The sequence below is a fragment of the Engystomops pustulosus genome, chromosome 6, assembly GCF_040894005.1.
Source record: "Engystomops pustulosus chromosome 6, aEngPut4.maternal, whole genome shotgun sequence".
Classification (NCBI taxonomy): Eukaryota; Metazoa; Chordata; class Amphibia; order Anura; family Leptodactylidae; genus Engystomops; species Engystomops pustulosus.
In genome coordinates, this window is record NC_092416.1 from 105,022,329 (window position 1) to 105,044,112 (window position 21,784).

Here is a 21,784-nt window from a genome sequence, read left to right on the forward strand (position 1 = left end):
AACGCTACTACACTTGATCTTATACAAAAGGTTCTTAGAAGTGCTGTTTGGGGAGTAGCCTAGAGACTTGGATTGGCGAAAGCTCGCCTGGCAGCGGAGCGCCAGCTCCATCTCTAGATCCAACTAACATAGTTTTAACTGCAGCACCTTTAATCTACTACTAGTTCACTGCCTCCATACATCGTCCCCTTATCAAACGAGCTGTGTCAGGCAGAATTTTCAGGTGTTTCACCAGATACATAGTGGAACTCGGCCCATCTGTCGCCGCCATGCTGGAGATCTGAAGTTGCAATCATAGCAGCGCAATATGAATGCCCCATACTGTCGCTCTTAATCATGGAAGTCGTCTCCATGGCTGCCTCCACATGTCGTCCCTTTATCAAAAGAGCTGTGTCAGGCTCATTTTTCGGGTGTTTCACCAGATACGTTATGGAACTTGGTCACTATGTCGCCACCATGCTGTGTTATCGACTAAATATACCGTCAACCTTTTGTTCACATAGGAAATCATTTCACCTCCTTTGGTGAAACCTGAGTCCATTTAGGGTATGTCGCCATGAGACTCTCTAGCCTGCCACTGCTGCCGCTGCCTCTGCATGCCGTCCCCTATAGTGTCAGGGTCAATTATTGCATGTTTTAGATGCTATCTAGCCTCATTCGGTCACTCTGTCATGGCCATCCTGTTGCCCATAATTTTTGCATAATGGTGCGATTAAGCAGCCTCAGAGGCATCCATGCATGCTGCCCCTGCTGTTTCCTGTCCATTTCCGTGGTGTTTCCATCCTTTTCTGAAGTTCCCAGGTGTTTGGCCAAGCTTCCCTGTGCAGAGCCTTGGTCCCCTTGAAAAATGCTCGAGTCTCCCGTTGACTTCAATGGGGCTCGTTATTCAAGACGAGCACTCGAGCATCGGGAAAAGTTCGTCTCGAATTCGAGTACACGAGCATTTTAGTGCTCGCTCATCTCTACTCATAAAGCATCTACAGCATGATGACAAGCAAGAGTACCGCTAAAAAAGGCTAACACACTACTTCTATTCCCGTCAGTTTCAGCTAGTAGAACAAACTTGCCTTCTCAAGAAACCTCTTAAGAGCCTCAGAAACCACCCTTTTGCAGAAGACCCTGAAGGGGGCCTTGTTGGCAACTTTTCCTCAACTGAGCAACCAGTTTCAGAATCATTCATCAAGTCTGCATGCTTTCATGATGATTTAGAGTGGATTATTTAAAATCAAAAAGAGAGAAATCAGTTCACATAATGAACTAATCAATGTCCATTATGTTCTAGAGGAGGGGTAGACTCCATGAAACTCATTGAAGCTAGCTGACGTGGAGGAAGAGAAGCTGAAGCAATGTAAAATTCAAGGGCATCTCAAAATCTGTACCTCCAGCTGGGTTGAGATGACACAAACCTGCTAATTTCGCGATGTCATTGCTAGTCTACATTTCTACCATATGAAAGAGCTGCTGATGTTAACGTTAAGGAAGTTTCAATACCAGATCAATATTCTAATGTTTGACTATATGAGGACCTCTCCCAAGCAATCTTACGGGCAAGAAAAGGGTTTTTATCTACTACCACTACTCTAAGGACTTTTAAAATTCCCTATAAATGGGGATACCCTACAAAATTATTGATAAGGAAAGGACAGCTCTAATCATGCCATGCTAAACTCAGGATAGGCCCAACTCTCCTAGCATCTTTGGGGATGGCTATTCCCGATAATTCCCTGAAACATCAGCAGCAATGACCAATTAAAATGAACCCCAAATAGCACGCAGCCTGACGGAGCTTTTATTCAGCAACCTTTAAACTAGCAACAAGCAAGGTTGAAAAAGCATATCATGTGAACAGTCTCTATTTGTGAAAACATGTAAAGAACAAATGTTAGCCTTCACTTTGAGTGGAAACAAAACCAGAATTTCAGCTAATATTCTATTTTCCTTGAAATACAGGGGAGGAAGGTGGGTGTTAAACATTAGAGAATATCATAGAGCAATAGTCAAACATCAGTTAAAAAAATATGATGGAGGGGGCGTGGTTTGCTATGGCCGAGTGGACACATGCTGAAGCTGAGCTCCATCACCTGCTCGTCCCACAGCCATCCACAGGATGCACTATCCCCCTCATCCCTCTCCCATAGAGCCTGAGATGTGGTACAGAGTTCCATAGAGCAATATCTGGACCTTTCCGCACTGCCTGAGGCTTCCAAACAGAAAGGCACCAACATGCTCTCTGCCCAGAGCTTCCACTCCAGATCCGAACATGGCGCCTTAGTGTTGCTCATCTGAGACACCCATGTTGATGTCCAGAGCAGTGTAGCCATGTTACTCACAGGAGCCCTTAAACCAGGGTGCCCGCTATTGATCCTCCGATACTGCATGCTGCATCACACAACTCTATGACATGTGGCTCACCTTTGCTCCAGGACATGAGGAGGATTTTGCGCCACTGCCAGCTCCTGCAGCTACCCAAACTCCAGTGGACCAGATGGACGCCTTTGCTCTTGATAGAACAGCTTTCCTCTAAAACATATCTCCTACACACCAACCTACCGTGGGACCCTAAGATCTGATCCTCCTCTATCCCCACCAGACTCGAGGCTATAAAACAGGAGATACATCACGTGAGTGTCAGGTTGTTTGTAAAGTAGGAAGCCCAAGGCCATTTACTTTCTATCATGGAAGAACAATGTCAAGTCATAATGACTCAATCCGCTCACATCTTTGATATCTTAACCCACATCAATTATACAGAAAATAGGCATAAGCACAATTACCTCAGGATCAGAGGTCTCTCTGAGGACATTGATCCGTCATACCTGGAAGCATGGGCAAAAGGCATTCTCTTTTCTGCTGAAGAGCCCTTGGAGTCCCCCTATTGAAATTGACTGCATACATAGGTCTTGGGGCCCAAAACCTGCCGACCAAGCAAGACCTTGAGAGGTCATATGCCGCAAACATTTTTTCAAAGACAAAGAGGCTATCCTGAGATTTACCAGAGATGCAGAGCCACTGTGGTATAATAACTTCCCCTTGTCTAAATTACCTGACCTGGCAAGACACACATAACTGCTTTTCAAGGCCCTCAAGCCTCTTTTCAATGTGCTGAGGGAAAGGAATATATAATATCGCTGGGGATACCCCTTTCAATTTATATCCCCCAAGCATGCAGTTTTCTGTTCATTGGGGATTTGTGAAGTGCTACGGAATTTGATGGCGCTATATAAATAAAGATTATTATTATTATTATTGGGGGACTTCCCGAATTTCCTGGGCACTCTCGAACTCCCTATGATCTCCTTTCCCGACTGGCCTAAGCGGTCTTCACTAACCAACCAACCTCTGAGACCTGAGCTGATAACGGTGGAACGAAAACTGAGAAGGAAGCCAAAACGCCTGAAACACACTTCCACATGAGTGCTGATGTGCCTTTGTCCAGCCTTTGAGAGACTTGCACAGGATACCCTCTGCACAGTCTCAATGTTCTTCCCCACTAATCTGCACACTGGATTTACTTACTGTGGCTACACTTTAGCCTTCTTGTGCACATTGTCATGAGTCGGTTCAGTTAGAGGCTCACTTTGCCAGTTTTCTCACCCCACTTAGGGAGGGTAGCCCTTGTGGCTACCTTAGTTTTACTCTGTTGTAACAGTTTGAAGCGAACCATAGGGCACGCTCTCTCCATGCTACCTCTTATCTTGTTACCTCTTGTTCTCAACACACACAGGAGGTCCGAGTACCGAGTCATGTCCTCCTTTTCTGTCTGCATATTTAATGCTAGGGACTTTAATGCACCTAATAAAAAGGGGGCACAATGAGTGCTTGCAAATTAGGCCCTCTACCTATAGAACCCTTGGTATTCAATGATGTTCCAATCTGTAAGCTGGAGTGTGATTGGAGAGTGAGCACCACCTGACCAGATCTTTTAGGCCCAGCTCCTGACTGAGGAGCATCTCTTGGAACTTAGCTCCTGACTGAGGAGCATCACCTTAGAGCGCAAGCTCTTGCTACAGGCCTCAGCTATCAATATACAACACACTGAGAGAAGGGCACCACTAGCACAGACACTCAGAACAGTCCCCCTAGGATTAAAGCTGCAGCTTCCATATCTGGACACAGCTACATCCCAGCCTGCATCTACTTCCAGGCTGGTGAACTACTCCTGAGGATCACTCTCCATGACCACTCTCAGCAATTCAGACTCTCCAGTAATCCAGCATCTGTTCTGAAATCGTTTGGCCCGTTGCCTGCCGTTGGTTGAATAAAGAACCGTGAGTTACTTTGCACAACACTGCCTCCGCCTGGTCCCTGAAGACGGCTTTAACATCAAGGGCTCCCCCATCATCATCCAGGGACTCATACTACGGACACTAAGGGGTTGCCCCAGATTCAGTACATCAGCCTCTCCCTCTCCACAATTTCTTGCACACACCACCTGCTGGAGACCTACCAGCCCTCCGGTCCCCATACCAATCACCCTGACCACAACATGCCCTAAGCCGCAATGGCCTGCCACTCCGGTATTCTGGGCCCCAGCTGCCTCTAGGCCCCAAGCAAAGGCTAGGCCCCGGTGGGGGATGTTGTATATATATATATATATATATATATATATATATATATATATATATATATATATATACACACTATGAGAGGAGATGGTATATGACAAAATATACATATATACATCTTCCCCCTGCAGCATAGTGTGTGTGTGTATATGTGTATATATATATATATATATATATATATATATATATATATATATATATATATATATATGCTTCAGGAAAATGAAAACAGCACACCGGTGTGGTTAGATAACGATGGGTGCAGGCTCAATAGGACCGGGCCGCAGATCCCTTGATGATATAATGAAGGAAAGTAGGCAGCACTCCAGATGTGACGTGAAAACAAGTGTTTTCTTTTATTCCATGTTTTTTTAGGGTACAGCAAAGTACAGCAACGTTTCGGCTCGCTTGGATCCTTTTTCAAGCCAAATAACAAGAGTGAACATCATACATATATACCAAACAAAGGTGATCACATGATACATTGGTTCCCACCCCCCGTAATTAGCATATTGCGTCATAAAACATTATTGTGAGTGAAAAACAATAAATAACGATGTACATTTCATAAAAATGGAAGCTCATAAAGTGCAAATGCATGAGTAACGTGTATAGCAGCTAATATGTGACACCAATGTGCTTTGTGTCAATAAAGTGCTGGGTGTACACTGTGAAGATAGAATAATTGTCTTGTACTATGTTAAAAACAAGCTGGGGTATCTCACCACCACGTCCACAGGCTGGAGTAAGGAGCCGATCACTCGCCGATAAAGAAAAGTTGGCGCGCCAGAGTGTGTCGGGGCTTGGCACACATCAGTGGAACGCAAGCCATGAGGCGCCCTGGTGCACATGTCTGGAAGAATCGTGTTGTTAGGGAGACTGCTTGCGTCACTTGTAAACAGTCCAGCCATCCCTGATCGGAATGCGATGTAGCTGGTGTGAAGCAGATCCTGATACATGCAAATTAGTTACTGGCACAACGTCAAGTGTAGCTGGAATAGTAAGTAGTATATTGTTTAAAAGGGGAGCGGATATTATATAAACCCTAATTTATAGGGAAAAATGTAATATTAGTTCCCAAAGGCCTACAAGAGGGGGCCTGGCAGGGATATAGAGATATAACCGCTATGTTCCAACCCCTAAATGTGTACCTGTCGTTGGCCCATAATGTAACTACATGTAAAAAAACACACAGGTGCCATTGCATTAAAGATGAGACTGGCGTTGTGGCAAAAAAAGACGGCTTTGATCAGGCAAAAAAACAGCAAAATGTGGAATGGACTAGTGAGAGTTGTCCCGTTATGGCTTTCTTGGTAATTCCTTAATTTTAAGTATTCTTTCTCTATTGCCGCCCCTGCGTAGCAGGGGCACATGATCGATTAGCTGAAATCTAAGATCCTTTTCAGAGTGTCCAGCTTCAGAGAAATGCTTGGATACAGGTAAATCACGTCTGTTGCTACGTTTTGTGTAGCGATGCTGATTGAATCTCGTTTTGAATTCGAGAGTGGTCTCTCCAATGTATAACAACCCACACGGACAATTGAGCATGTATATAACAAAGCAGCTGTCACAATTGAGATAATGTTTGATATGGTACTGTACACTGTTATGGGAGAATGTGCTACCCCTATTCATTTGCTTACAATTAATACAGTTCCGACAGGGGAACGAACCTTTGTTGAGTTGTCCAAAGATCCCTGTTTGTCTGGTTGCACGCATAGAGCCAACATCAGCTTTGACTACTCGGTCTCTGATGGATTGAGCTCTGCGGTAGGAAAAAAGTGGGGGGTTATTAAATTCAGGGACATGGACTGGGCTGCCTGTTAATTTCGACCAATGCCTGCGTATGGTGTTGCAGATGGAACTGCTGTATGCGCTATATGTGGAGACAAATGGTATACGAACAAAATCCGGTTTTCTTGTTGTGGGGGCCAAGGAAAAGGCTCTATCAATATGTTGTACTTTGTCAAGATTTTTATTGATAATGCTACGAGGGTAACCCCGTTGTGAGAATTTCTTAGTCATGTTGTTTAGATTCTTATTAACTTTGAGTGGGTCACTGGTGATACGTTTGACCCTCAAAAACTGACTATGGGGTAAAGATTTCACCATAGGGGTGGTGACTTTCATATTTCAGCAGGGTATTCCTGTCTGTAGGCTTTACATAAATATCGGTTTCCAGTGTTGAGTTTTTAAGTGTGACTAGAACATCAAGGAATTGTATTTCATGCTTGGAATGTACAAGGGTGAATTTTATGGATTCATCTATCGTGTTCAGGTATGTATGGAACTCAAAGAGTTCGTCTTTGGTGCCAGACCATAGGAGGAAGACGTCATCTATGTACCTCCACCACCGCAGGCAATGCCTGAAGTGGGTGGAGGCATAGATGGCGTCCTCCTCCAAGACCTCCATGACGATATTGGCGTATGTGGGTGCCATGTTGGCACCCATTGCCACCCCCATTAATTGAAGAAAAAAATCATCGGCAAACAAAAAGTAGTTGTTCCTCAGGATCAACTCAAGCAGATCAATAATGAACGTTTGTACAGATGGTGTATACCTGCTGGCAGCCAATTTGCGTTTGACCGCATTTATGCCCCTCTGGTGGTCAATCGACGTGTATAGAGATACCACGCGAAGGACGCCAAGAGGGTATTGTCTGTGATCAGTGTGTTAACATCAGCAATTTTGTTAATAAAGTCTGTGGTGTCTTGTATATAAGACGGACCAGAGACAGAAAATTCACATAAAGATTTGTCAAGAAATATTGCAATATTGGAAAAAATGGACCCACTACCGGAGACAATCGGTCTACCGGGGGGAGAAGTAAGATTTTTATGAATTTTTGGTAGTACATATAGTACCGGAGTGGTAGGATTTTGCACTGTCAAAAATTTATGCATATCATTGTCAATGATGTTGTCGGATTTTGCTTTGTCCAGAATACATTTAATTTTTCTGATCAACATGAATTTGGGATCTGAGGATACCTTGAGATACACAGTAGTGTCTGAAAGTTGTCTACGGATTTCAGCTAATCGATCATGTGCCCCCGCTACGCAGGGGCGGCAATAGAGAAAGAATACTTAAAATTAAGGAATTACGGTGGATTCACACCCTAAATACTTTACATCCCAACTGATTAAACGTGGACTTCAAGTTGAGTGGAGTTTGATGTAAGCATTGTATGTTCAACTCTGTAGTTTTTCTTTCATCTGTTTCTTCGTATGTGGTGTAGGTTCGTAGTAACAAGAACCATTCTACGTATTTTGCATATTTATGATATATCAAATTACTAAAAAATCTTCCTGTCGTTACAGATCTTATGAACACCAAGAAAGCCATAACGGGACAACTCTCACTAGTCCACTCCACATTTTGCTGTTTTTTTGCCTGATCAAAGCCGTCTTTTTTTGCCACAACGCCAGTCTCATCTTTAATGCAATGGCACCTGTGTGTTTTTTTTACATGTAGTTACATTATGGGCCAACGACAGGTACACATTTAGGGGTTGGAACATAGCGGTTATATCTCTATATCCCTGCCAGGCCCCCTCTTGTAGGCCTTTGGGAACTAATATTACATTTTTCCCTATGAATTAGGGTTTATATAATATCCGCTCCCCTTTTAAACAATATACTACTTACTATTCCAGCTACACTTGACGTTGTGCCAGTAACTAATTTGCATGTATCAGGATCTGCTTCACACCAGCTACATCGCATTCCGATCAGGGATGGCTGGACTGTTTACAAGTGACGCAAGCAGTCTCCCTAACAACACGATTCTTCCAGACATGCGCACCAGGGCGCTTCACGGCTTGTGTTCCACTGATGCGTGCCAAGCCCCGACACACTCTGGCGCGCCAACTTTTCTTTATCGGCGAGTGATCGGCTCCTTACTCCAGCCTGTGGACGTGGTGGTGAGATACCCCAGCTTGTTTTTAACATAGTACATTGACAATTATTTTATCTTCACAGTGTACACCCAGCACTTTATTGACACAAAGCACATTGGTGTCACATATTAACTGCGGGTGGGAACCAATGTATCATGTGATCACCTTTGTTTGGTATATATGTATAATGTTCACTCTTGTTATTTGGCTTGAAAAAGGCTCCAAGCGAGCCGAAACGTTGCTGTACTTTGCTGTACCCTAAAAAAACATGGAATAAAAGAAACCACTTGTTTTCACGTCACATCTGGAATGCTGCCTACTTTCCTTCATTATATATATATATATACACTATGGTGCCTTATACCGTCTCCCGTTTTGCCATATACCATCTCCCATCTGTAACGTGTGTATATATGTGTGTACATTATATTTATAGATATATATACTCACACACTGTTGCGTAGGGTGGAGATGTATATTGTCATATACCGTCTCCCCTCTGTAGCATAGTGTGTGTATATATACACAGCCGTCAACCCCCCAGTAATACAACTACATACAGCCAGCAACCCCGCAGTAACACATCTACATACAACTGCCAACCCCCCACACCCCCAGTAATACATCCATACACAGCCGCCACCACCCCCCTTTATACATCTACCTACAGCCGCCAACCACCCAGTAATACATATATATATATATATATATATATATATACATATACAGCCGCCTAACCCCCAAGTAATACATCTATATTCAGCTGCCTCACCCCCAGTATTACATCTACATACAAATGATACAAGAAATATGAGGCAGGGACACGATGTACCCCCTCCCGATCCGATTGTTACCAAAAATCAAATAACAACACAAAGAGGAAACAAAAATATAAATGAAGAAAGCATAAAGTAACCCTTTTAGGTTAGAACAATTAAAACAAATCCATTTAAAAAGACAACATACATAAAAAAAAGTCCAGCAATGGTCAAAATGACTATAAATATACATACTAAATAGATCACAGTAACCTGTATAGAGGTAGAGAAGGTCGAATCCTCAGAACCAGTCAAGGTATTTGCTTAGAAAAAAAGTATTGCACATTACCCAGAGGAATAACATAGGTCAAAGAACACATATACAGACAGACGAACAGGACCGGATCTACTTTCACGCTCTTGCAGTACTTGCGCCGGGCCCCAGGATCAGTCCACTTTCTATTATGGCCCCAGCGTCTGGCACTGTAGATCAGGCCCTCGCCCTCCACACAAGGTCCTATAGGCTCCAGGGGCCCCATGGGTCAGCTACTCCAAGTATGGGGCTGCTAAATGCTATTAGCAGCCCCATACAGACAAGCACATTGTATATGGTACTGTGCCTTTAAGGCACCAATACCTTAGAGAGGAGGATAGTCTGGAAAGGTGAGTGATCTTTTATTACTTTACTGTTAACTGCTATAAAGGGGTCTAGCAGATAAGACAGGGGGTGTATTCAATATATATACATAGATGCAGGTATATATTAGGGTACATTCATACAGCCGTATCATACCACTGTGCACTGGAGAGGAGGATGATGTGACTCCTCCCCCCTCCATTGAGAACAGCGGGGCAGTGCCACGCACACGGGGAAAAATAGAGCATGCATGATAGAGCACATGTGTGGCACAACACTGCCACCGGGCCGCAATTGCGTCTATGAGGCCACAAATTTGCGGCCACATATACATTCCCCCAGACGGCCATGGGAATGTACCCTTAAGCAGCACAGTATAGTGGAAAGGGAGGTAATTTATATATAGAAGAGTCACTGTATAGGGGACAGGGGGGATGTCATTTTTATAGGGGAGCCACTGTATTTATATAGCGCCTACAGATTACGCAGCGCTGCACAAAGCATGTCAAATTGTTCCCTGTCCACATGGGGCTCACAATCTAAATAACCTAAATCTAAATAACAGTATGTTTTGGAGTGTGGGAGGAAACCACAGGACCCGGAGGAAACCCATGCAAACACGGAGAAAACATACAAACTCTTTGCAGATGTTGACCTGGGAGGGATTTGAAACCAGGACCCCATTGCTGCAAGGCTGAAGTGCTACTCACTCAGCCACCGTGCCGCCCATGGGGAGGGAGTAATTTATATATAGATGAACCACTGTAGATTGGACTGGGGGGGGGATTTAAATATAGAGGAGCCACTGTATAGTGGACGGGGAGGGTGTAATTTATATATAGAAGAGCCACTGTATAGGGGATGGGGGAGGGTATAATTTATATATAGAGGAGCTAGTGTATAGGGGATGGGAAAGGGTGTAATCTGTATAGGGGACGGGGTATAATTTGTATATATTGAGGCAGCCACTGTATAGGGGACGAGGGATGTAATTTATAAATATAGAGGCAGACACTGTAAAGGGGACGGGGTGTCATTTATATTTATTGATGTGTGTGTGTGGGGGGGAGAAATATATAGAGGCACTGTATAGAGGGGGGAGTTGTAATTTATATATAAAGCCAGCCAGTGTGTAGGGGTTTGGGGTGGATAAAGCCCCTGTATAGTAGAAAGAGGCAGTATATAGAGTATGGGGGTATTAATTAATGTATATAACCATTGTATAGAGGACACGGGGTGTAAATCATAAGTATATAGAGGAAGTGTAGATGGAACAGGTGGTTTAATTTATGTATAGATGCACTGTATAGAGGATGGGAGGGTGTAATTCATATACAGGCAGTCCCTGGGTTACATACAAGATAGGTTGCATAGGTTTGTTCTTAAGTTTAATCTGTATGGAAGTCAGAACTGTATATATTATAATTGTAGTTCCAGACAAAAACATTTTTTTGCCCCAGTGACAATTGGAGTTTCAAATTTTTTTGCTGTAACGAGACCAAAGATTATCAATAAATCTTCATTACAGACACTTTACAGTTGATCTTTGCAGCCTGGGACTAAAGTAAAGCATCCAGAGAGCTTCACCATAGGTCACAGTGGGAAGAGGGGTCCGTCTTTAAGTAGTGGTCGTCTGTAAGTCGGGTGTCCTTAAGTAGGCGGCCGTCTGTATAGAGGATGGTGAGGTGTAATTCATTTATACAGACAGTGTATAGAGGACAGAGGGCGTGTAATTTACTTATAAAGGCACTGTATAGAGGACAGGGGGTACAATTTCTGTATAGAGCCACATTTAGTGGATGTGGGGACTGTATTTAGGAGGAAAGAGGGGGTGCCGTATAGAGGGGCGGCTTTGTATATGCAAGGTCACTGTATAGATTAAATGGGCCATTATTTTTTTTGGAGGGGGAGTTGTATAATATGGGTTGCTCTATATCAGGGGCAGCTTTATATAAAATAATGAAAATGGCAGAGTATAGTGAGTGGCATTCCATAGTATGGGTAATGTTCATTTATAAATAGGGGTGTCATATATAGCTTTAGTAAGGGGGTGCTGTGTATATATATCCAGATCCGGATTTGGAGGAGGCGTGCGTCTGTGTCCCACCACTTCAGACAGGTACTGGAGTGGTGGAGATACATTGATAATGTCTTCTCCATTTGGGTTGGGATCTCCCATCCTTGGATTTATTTTTGGACTTTCTAAATAGTGTGGATCCTCACATAAAATTTACCATGGTCATTTCAGATTCTAAGTTACAGTTTTTAGACACCAATGTATTTGTTGTCAATAATCTTCTGAAAACGGACCTTCATGTAAAAATGACTGATTGCAATACACTCCTTAGATATGAGAGTCTACATCCCAGGAACATGATACGCTCCCTTCCCTACAGCCAGTTACTAAGGGTCAAAAGAATTGTTGATAATGAGGATACACAACGAGTAGAGCTATTTAAAATGGGCAGAAAATTTATCAAGAGAGGGTACCCTAAATCTCTCATACGTGAATACATTGATAGGGTACAAACAATAGACTGGACTACCCTGCCCTCTACCAACAGGGTGAGGACATGCAATACACGCATACCTACGGTCAACACATATACCCCACATAGCCAGAAGGTTGCTTCCATTAGAAGTAAAAATTGGTTTATTCTAAAGACATACCACAAAAACATACAGGAGTTTCAGCTACCTCCTCTCTTCTCCTACAGGAGAAGTGGAAATCTAAGAGACATGCTCGTGAAAGCAGATATAGCTACCAAGATAGTTAGTAAAAAAGCACGCAAAGGCTCTCTCCCATGTATGGCTTGTGATAATTGCACATTAATGTTGAAAGGTGAAGTGTTCATTCATCCTACCACTGGCAAACTATTTAAGATCAACTCCTTACTTACCTGTGGAAGCGATTATATGATCTACGTTCCCCAATGTCCATGCAACCTTCTGCACTTGGGAGAAACAACGACTGAATGGAGGCTACGACTTAAAAACCATAAGTCTAATATACATACTAATAAACTTGATCTCCCTGTTCCATGCCATTTTTCAGAAGCTGGACATAAACTTGAGGGCCTCAGATTCACTATTATAGACAGGATTCCCCCACTCATTAATGGTGGCAATAGAGACTTGGCATTAAAACAGAGGGAAGTATTATGGATCCACAGGTTAGGGTCCCTTAGCCCCCAGGGTCTCAACAGGGACTTTCCCCTGAATGTATTTTTATGATTACCTTTGTGCCCCCTAGATTGACAACAGGGTTCTGGTCTACCTCATTACGTCCGTGTTTTGTGACTTTATGTTATGTTTATAATTATGTCCTGTTTTCTGAAAAATTAGGTTTTGGACAGTTTTTACCTAGCCATACAGAGAAGGTATACCACTGTCTTATAAGACTTTGTTTGCTATTTTGTAAACTTGAACCTTAATTTTATTTTCTATTTTTTACAGCAACTGTTGAACACGGTACTGGACCGTGTGGACGTTCCTAAATACAGTGACCACTGGGCGATTGGGATAAATTTGAGCTGGTGGATCGGCTAGTGGGAGTATCGATCTCGGATAACACCTATCACAGGCAAGACGTCTCTGGCCGTATCTCAACATGTTGATATCCAAACCTGATATTGGCTTACCCTTGGTCCACTTGGCATTTCCCGTGATGCCCTCTGATGTCCCGTTTGGATCGCCTTGGTCCGCTTCATGTGCACCTTCTTCATACCTATTGTCCGAAGGGAACTGATTGATATACAATACAATCCTCAGAACTATCAACACTATGACGGACAGCTAGATCTGTTTGTATATTACTGTATGCCTCGGTTTTTTATTTGCACTTAACACTATTGCCACTTTGAGGAACATTATGTTCATTTCCTTGTCACAATTAGAGATGAGCGAACATACTCGTCCGAGCTTGATGCTCGTTCGAACATTAGGGTACTCGAAACTGCTCGTTGCTCAGATGAATATTTCACCAGCTTTAGAAAAAGGGAATCTCCTGCCGTTAGATTTTTGTCGGCCAGAAACAGAGCCAATTACAAGCAAGCTAGTCTCCAGAAATCCAGAAAATTGTAATAGCAATCATCATCTGAGGTTTCTGTCTGATTTCTTCTGCACGTTTTGTTCTTCTATAAATCCAAAAAAAACAGATATAAAAAAAAACTTACCAAAAAAAATTTACAGTTTACAGGGCTAAGGGTAGAGGACAAGGGCGTGGGCATCCAATTACTGCAGGGGTCAGAGGCCGTGGTCCTAGGCGGGGTGAGGCACTACCTACTGATGAGGGAGCAGGGGAATGCTGCAGAGCTACACATTCCCTAGCTTCATGTCTCAAGTTACTGGGACTCGTGGTAGAGCACTGTTGAGGCCAGAACAGTGCGAACAGGTGATGTTGTGGATTGCGGACAATGCTTCAACTCATTTGTCCACCAGTCAGTCTTCCACGCAGTCCACCCATGTTACCCAAGTGAGCACTCCTCCAGCTCCTCCACCTCAACCTACTTCCCCCCAGTCTAGCCCCTCCCAGGAAAATTTGGAATTTCATCCGGCATACTCTGAGGAACTGTTTTCTGGACCCTTCCCAGAGTCACAAACCACTTCTCTGGTTGCTGCTGAGCTCTTTCCCGATGCCCAGGTTTTCCACCGGTCGCAGTCTGTGGGTGATGATGACATTGTTGATGTAGTGGAAGAAGCGTGTAAAAAGGTGTTGGACGATGAGGAGACACGGTTGTCAGACAGTGGTGAAGTTGTTGTCAGTGCAGTAAGTCTGAGGGGGGAGCAGACTGAGGGATCGGAGGATGATGAGGTGACAGACCCAAGCTGGGTTGATAGGCCGAGTGAAGACAGTGCTTCTGAAACGGAGGCGAGTCCTATACCAGAACAGGTTGGAAGAGGCAGTGGTGGGGCCAGATGGAGAGGCAGAGCCAGAGCTGGTGCATCAGCGCCAAATGTTTCACGTAGTTAAGCTCCCATGGCGAGGGCTAGATCCTCTGAAGTCTGGAGGTTCTTTAAAGAAACAGCGGATGACTGACAGACTGTGGTGTGCAACCTGTGGCACACCAGGATCAGCAGGGGTTCCACCACTAGTAGCTTAACCACCACCAGTATGCGCAGGCATATGAGTGCTAAACAGCCCACTCAATGGAACCAAGGACGTTCATCTCCAGCCGGGCACACCACTGCTCCTTCCCCTGTGTCATTTGCTGCCTCTGCTAGTCAGCCCCCTGCCCAGGACCCCGGCACAAACACCTCCCGCTCAAAAACCACACCTTCGCCTCCACAGCGTCCACCAATGTCTCCATACGCAGCATTCAGCTGTCTATACCCCAGACGCTGGAGTGCAAGAGGAAATAAAGTTCCACACGCCCAAGCCCTCAACATCCACATCTCCAAATTACTGAGCCTGGAGATGCTGCCCTGTAGGCTGGTAGAGACCGAGACCTTTTCGCAACCTTATGGCGGTGGCCGCCCCTCGGTATTCGGTGCCCAGCCGCCACTACTTTTCCCGATGTGCCGTCCCAGCCCTGCACCAGCACGTGTCAGACAACATCATCCGTGCCCTGACCAATGCCGTTTCCGACAAGGTCCACCTAACCACGGACACGTGGACGAGTGCTGCCAGGCAGGGCCACTATGTGTCGCTGACGGCACATTGGGTTAACTTGGTGGAGGCTGGGACCGAGTCTGACCCAGGGGCCGTTCATATACTGCCGACGCCGAGGATTGCGGGGCCTACCTTGGTCACGGTCTTTCAGGCCTACTATGCCTGTTGAAAAACTCTCTGGTCTGCATGAAGTCGGAGGCTTTGCGCTCATCACAAGAGACGGGGGAAGAAGATTCCCTTATTGATAGCCAGAGCACCCTCCAGTCTGTTTCTCAGCTCGTATCGGAGGAGGGGGAGGAGGATGAGTAGGAAGAGGTGGAGAATGTCGGCGAGACAGGAGAGGGGACCATTGCTCAGTCCTTATTAACTGTTCAGCATGTACGGGCAGAATAAGAGGAGTTGGAGGAGGAGGAGGAAATGGAGAGTCAGGCCAGTGAGGGGAGTAAATTGTTGCGTGTTGGGACTCTGCACATATGGCAGATTTCATGCTAGGCTGCCTATCCCGTGACTCACGCATTCAAAGAATTTTTTCCAGCACCGATTACTGGGTATTCACTCTCCTGGACCCACGGTACAAGCAAAATCTTTGCACTCTCATCCCTGTAGAGGAAAGGAGTGTGAATACCAGCAGGCCCTGATGCACAAGCTGAAACAGTCTTTCCCATGTGACACAGCTGGCGGCAGAGGGCATACTTCTGCGGGAAAAGTAGCGAGGGAGAGTAGGCAAGCAGGCAGCTTATCCAGCACTGGCAGGGGTACGCTTTACAAGGCCTTTGCCAGTTTTATGTTCCCACCAGCAAGACACTGTCACCTGTCCCCAGTCTCGGCAGAGTAGGGGTGATCTTTACAGAAAGATGGTGAGGGAATGCGTAGCTGACCATACCATTGTTCTAAATGATCACACAGCTCCCTACAACTACTGGGTTTCAAAGCTGGACATCTGGCCCGAACCGGCGCTGTACGCCTTGGAGGTTCTTGCCTGCCCTGTCGCTAGCGTGTTGTCAGAACTGGTTTTCAGTGCAGCTGGTGGCATCATCACCGATAAGTGTACACACCTGTTGACTGACAGCGCTGACAGGTTGACGCTTATCAAGATGAATCAAGCATGGATTTCTCATGATTTACATTCTCCACCAGGTGAAAAGAGCTCAACCAGAATAATTCTCATGTATGCACTTCTCCTCCTCCTTCTCCTCCTTCTCCTCTTCTTTGTACACTAAAGCAGAGGTAATTGGCTATTTTTTGCCAGGGCCAACTTGCTCTAGCTATAGTACTGTATGTATTACATTTTTATGGAGGGCCACATTCGCGGTCCTCAGTATTGCAAATGTTTTGGGAGTGCCACATACAGGTACTCTATGTATTTAATTTTTATGGAGGGCCACCTTCCCGCTCCTCTGTTTTAAAAAAAATTTTGACCTCCACATGCAGGCACTCTATCTATTTAATTTTTCTGGAGGGCTACCTACCCGGTCCTCTGTTTTGAAAATTTTTTTGGACTGCAACATACAGGCACTATCCAACTTTAATTGTCTCCATAGCAGACTCCACACGTCATCTTTATAGCAGCCTCCACACGTTGTCTCCATTGCTGCACATAGCTGCCTCCCTACATCGTCCCCTTAGCAAATGAGCTGTGTCAGGCAGAATGTTCGGGTGATTTAAACGACCCCGTCTGCTTTGAAAATGCTAATTTTTTCAAAGTAAACGCTTCGGGCCCCCAGGTCCATTTTGGGTGGGGAGGAGCCGAGACGTAGGGGCTTGGACAGGCGAAAGCTCGCCTGGCTGCGGACCGCCAGCTCCATCCCAAGATCCAACTAACATCGTTTTAACTGCAGCAACTTTAATCTACAACTATAATTTTTTACCTCTTAAATCTATCTTTTCACTCCTCTTTTCTCACCTCCTTACATTCACCTAGGGTGCCATAACCATCCCCACTGCCTCAACACCTCGTCTACATAGCAGCCTCCTACGTTGTCTCGATAGCTGCCGTCACACGTCGTCTGGATAGCTGCCTCCACACGTCGTCCCCCTAGCAACGAGCTGTGTAAGGCTACATTTTCGGGTGTTTTACCGGCTGTGATTTTCTGGTGTTTTATATGGGTCACTCATTTTGGCAATGGATGCAAAGCTGTAAGACTGAGTGCTCCCTTACATGCTTCCACACATCATCTCAATAGCTGCCTCCACACGCCGTCTCCATAGCTTCTTCCGCACGTTGTCTCCATAGCTGCCACCACACATTGTCTCCATAGAAGCCTCCAAATGTCGTCTCCATAGCTCTGGTTCCTCTCTGCCGCCATAACCAGGCCAAATACTGATACGTACAGTGCTACACGTTATCCCAACCAAAAGGAATTTTTTTAATTGGTTTGAAGCCTGAGTCCATTTGGGGTATGTTGCCATGCCACTCTCTAGCCTGCCGCTGCCTCCGCATGCTGTCTCCTATAGTGTCAGGGTCAATTATTGGGTGTTTTAGATGCTATCTCGCCTCACTCGGTCACTTTGTCATTGCCATGCTGTTGCCCATAAATTTGGCATAATGGTGCGATTAGGCAGCCTCAGAGGCATCCATGCATGCTGCCCCTGCTGTTTCCTGTCCATTTCCGTGGTGTTTCCATTATGTTCTGAGGTTTCAAGGTTTTTGGCCAAGCTTCCCTGTGCAGCGCCTTGGTCCCCTTGCAAAAAGCTCGAGTCTCCCATTGACTTCAATGGGGTTCGTTATTCGAAATGAGCACTCGAGCATTGGAAAAAGTTCGACTCGAATAAAGAGCACTCAAGCATTTTAGTGCTCGCTCATCTCTAGTCACAATATATGATGCTGTAGAGGTAGCCACGGAGGCGCGTGGGTTACGTCGTACAGCATTAACCCCTTACCGGCATGTGACGTAATACTACGTCAAATGCCGGGTGCGGGTGCATGGAGAGGGCTCACGGGCTGAGCCCTCTCCATAGCCGGTAAGTTTTTGCTGCATTTTGCAGCAAAGGCTTATCGGTAACCCCCACGATCGGTGCCAGCACCGTTCGAGGGTGTTTTCCCGCTTATCGCCACCGGCCGCTGATCGCCCATGCGCAACCATCTTTACATGGATCGTCATGGCAACCTTGGGTCTTCCGAAGTCTCGAGACTGCTTTGGGTTAACCTATTCATTATAATGTGCATGTATGAGGAGTAAAATTCCCATATACTGCCTTACCTTAGTATGGCAGTATATGATCGGATTGTACAGACAACCTAGGGTTAAAGTACCCTAGGGAGTCCGAAAAATAGTAAAAATAAAATTAAAAAAAAAAGTTTAGAAAAGAAAATTATAATAAAAAAAAAACATAAAAACTCAAATAACCCTTTCCCTAGAACTAATATAAATATAAATAAACAGTAAAAATCATAAACACTTTAGGTATCGACACATCCGAAAATGCCCGATCTATCAAATTATAATAAAGTTTTTTCGGAAAATCGTGCCCAAAGTAAAAAATGGCACTTTTTTGCCATTTAAAAAAAAATTAAATTCTATAAAAAGTGATCAAAAGGTCGTACAGTCCTAAAAATGATAACATTGTAACGACATCAAAAGCTGAAAAAAACTACACCTCCCAAAGCTCCATTCACCAAAGTATAAAAAAGTTATTAGCGCCAGAAGACGGCAAAATGCAAAAATACATTTTTGTACAGGAGGTTTTAATTTTTGTAAATGTATGAAAACATTTTAAAACCTATAAAATTTGGTAAACCCGTAATCGTACCAACCCAAAGAATAAATTAGACATGTCATTTGGGGCATACAGTAAAATCCGTAAAATCCAAGCCCACAAGAATTCGTTTTTTTATCAATTTCACTGCATCTGGAATTTTTTCCCGCTTCCCAGTACACGGCATGGAATATTAAATACCACCATTTTGAAGTGTAATTTGTTAAGCAGAAAATAAGCCATAACACAGCTCTGTACATGGAAAATAAAAAAGTTATAGATTTTTGAAGATGGGGAGTGAAAAATTAAAACGCAAAAATGAAAAAGGGCTGTGGCGTTAAGGGGTTAAAACAGTCCAAAAATTCAACTTGTAACATCACCCTAAGGGGGAACCCTGCCAGAATGGTTTCAGGGTCCAAAGTGCGGTCAGTTGTGGTGTGAGGGCTATGCATGACAAATGTGGGGGTACAGTGTGGTTAGTGTGGGGGTATATATGATATATGTGGAGAAACAGTGTTGTCAGTCATGGTTTGAGGGTCTTATGATATATGTCGGGGGCAGAGTGTGGTCATTTGTGGTGTTAGGGGTATATATGATATATTTGGGGGCACAGTGTGGTCAGTTGTAGTGTGGAGGAGTATATATGATATATGTGGGGTCACAGTGTGGTCAGTCGTGGTGTGAGGGGGTATATATGATATATGTGGGGGGTGCAGTCTGGTCAGTTGTGGTGTGAGGGGTATTGATGATGTATGTGGGGGGTTCATTGTGATCAATTGTGGTGTGAGGGGTATATATGATATATGTGGAGGCATATTGCATCAATTGTGGTGTGATATGTGATGTGGTGTGGTGTGTGGTATTGCAATTGATTAGTGTTTTAACCCCTTTCCGACATTTGACGTAATAGTACTGCATCGCGGGAGGTGCGTTCCCGCAAAATGCAGTACTATTACGTCAAGCTTCTGGCGCCGGCTCCTGAACGGAGCCGGCGCCAGAAGCTGCGGGTGTCGGCTATATATTATAGCCGACACCCGCCTCTAACACCCGCGATCGCGACCGCGGCGTGTTAGAGGCATTTAAAGTTACCTGAAGTTGAATCGGACCCCCCCGCGGCTCTTACCGGGGGTGTCCGCTGCTCCGATCGCAGCCCCGGGACTGCCGGTGCCCGGGGCTGCGAGATCTCCCTCCGGAAGCCGGGTCCGTGCCTCCTGGCAGGACCCGGCTGTAAGACACTGGGCATGCGCAGCATGCTCAGTGTCTTACATTACACAGTGCAATACATCTGTATTGCACTGTGTAACCTGTAAAAAAGCTTGAACAAGTGATCAGAAGATCACTTGTTCAAGCTTAGATGTCAGTAACAGTAAAAAAAGTAAAAATAAATAAACGTTTTTTACAATAAAAATAAATAATAAAAGAAAGTGAAAGTCCCCCCAAACACCACATTTCCCTTTACACAAGTAATAAAGTATAAAAAACACTAAATCACAAAAAAAACCCACTTATTTGGTATCGATGCGTCCGTAACAATCTGTACAATAAATTCTAATCATAATTGGACCCGCTCGGTGAACGTGGTAAAAAAAAAACCCCAAAAACTTGTCAAAAATTTAAACTTTTTATCAAATTGCTTTACAAAAAATGTTCTAAAAAGTGATCCGAAAAAGTTACAAGCACCAAAATGATACCAATAAAAAGAGCAACTTGTCACGCAAAAAATAAGCTTACAACCAGCTCCGTAAACCAAAAAATACTATAATTATGCCGCTATAAAAATGGCAATACTAAAACAAATGCAATTTTTTCTATTCTAGTTTTCCTTCAATAAAATTGGACAAATAAAAATAAAACTATATAAATGAGGTATCACCGTAATCGTAGTGATCCGTAGAATAAAGATAATATATTATTGTTATGCTACAGTGAACACCCCCCCCCAAAAAATGCTAAAAATCCAAAAGAAGAATTGATGATTTTATTTTCCTCCACACGTAAAAAGTTAATAAAATTGCTTCAATAAGCTAAAAACCCACTAAAATAAAGTTTTTTTTACAGTGCATCTCGTCTCGCAAAAAATAAACCCTTATTTGTCTAAATTGCTTAAAAAATAAATAAAGATTGTATAGCCTATAGCCAACGAGCGTTGTTATAGAACGGTGCGGCGGGTAGTGACTTTCCAACACCGGTCAGGGTAAGACGGCAGCTGTTCACTGATCGGGGTAAGACGGCGGCTGTTCCTGACAGCCATCCATCCTGCCCCATGGACCAGAAGGGTTACGTCCCCCCCCCACACCCCCAGTTTATTATTGCTGCTATTGGCTCATCAATTCAGATGAGCCAATAGCAGCGAATTTACTTATGACGTCAGTAATACCGGTCACCATGTCTGTAGACACGGTGATCGGGGCAGGGTGGCAGCTGTTCCTGACAGCCACCAATTTTGCCTTGCGGTCCAGAGGGGTTTTGTTGCCCCCCTCTGTCCATGTTTGCCGCTATTGGCTGGTCGATTTGGTCCAGCCAAAAGCAGCAATATTCGTCACAATGGGCATTGCTAGGGTGAATAAGAGCAACACTTGGCGATAATTTCCCTACGAAAAACGAAGATATGGTACAAA

The 21,784-nt window shown here is 44.4% G+C and overlaps 1 protein-coding gene across 4 annotated transcripts in view; it reads right to left on the reverse strand.

Annotated features, from left to right (window-relative positions):
- RASIP1 (Ras interacting protein 1) overlaps window positions 1-21,784 on the reverse strand; it is a 600,616-nt gene that overhangs the window by 396,472 nt on the left and 182,360 nt on the right. Inside the window, exon 1 of one of the 4 annotated variants that reach the window (XM_072110523.1) lies at window positions 2,413-2,577. The exons of the other annotated variants lie outside the window; for them this stretch is intronic. The gene's annotated coding sequence lies outside the window, so the exon portion shown is untranslated. Of the gene's footprint in view, window positions 1-2,412; window positions 2,578-21,784 lie in introns of those variants that run through there. 4 annotated transcript variants of the gene reach the window in all.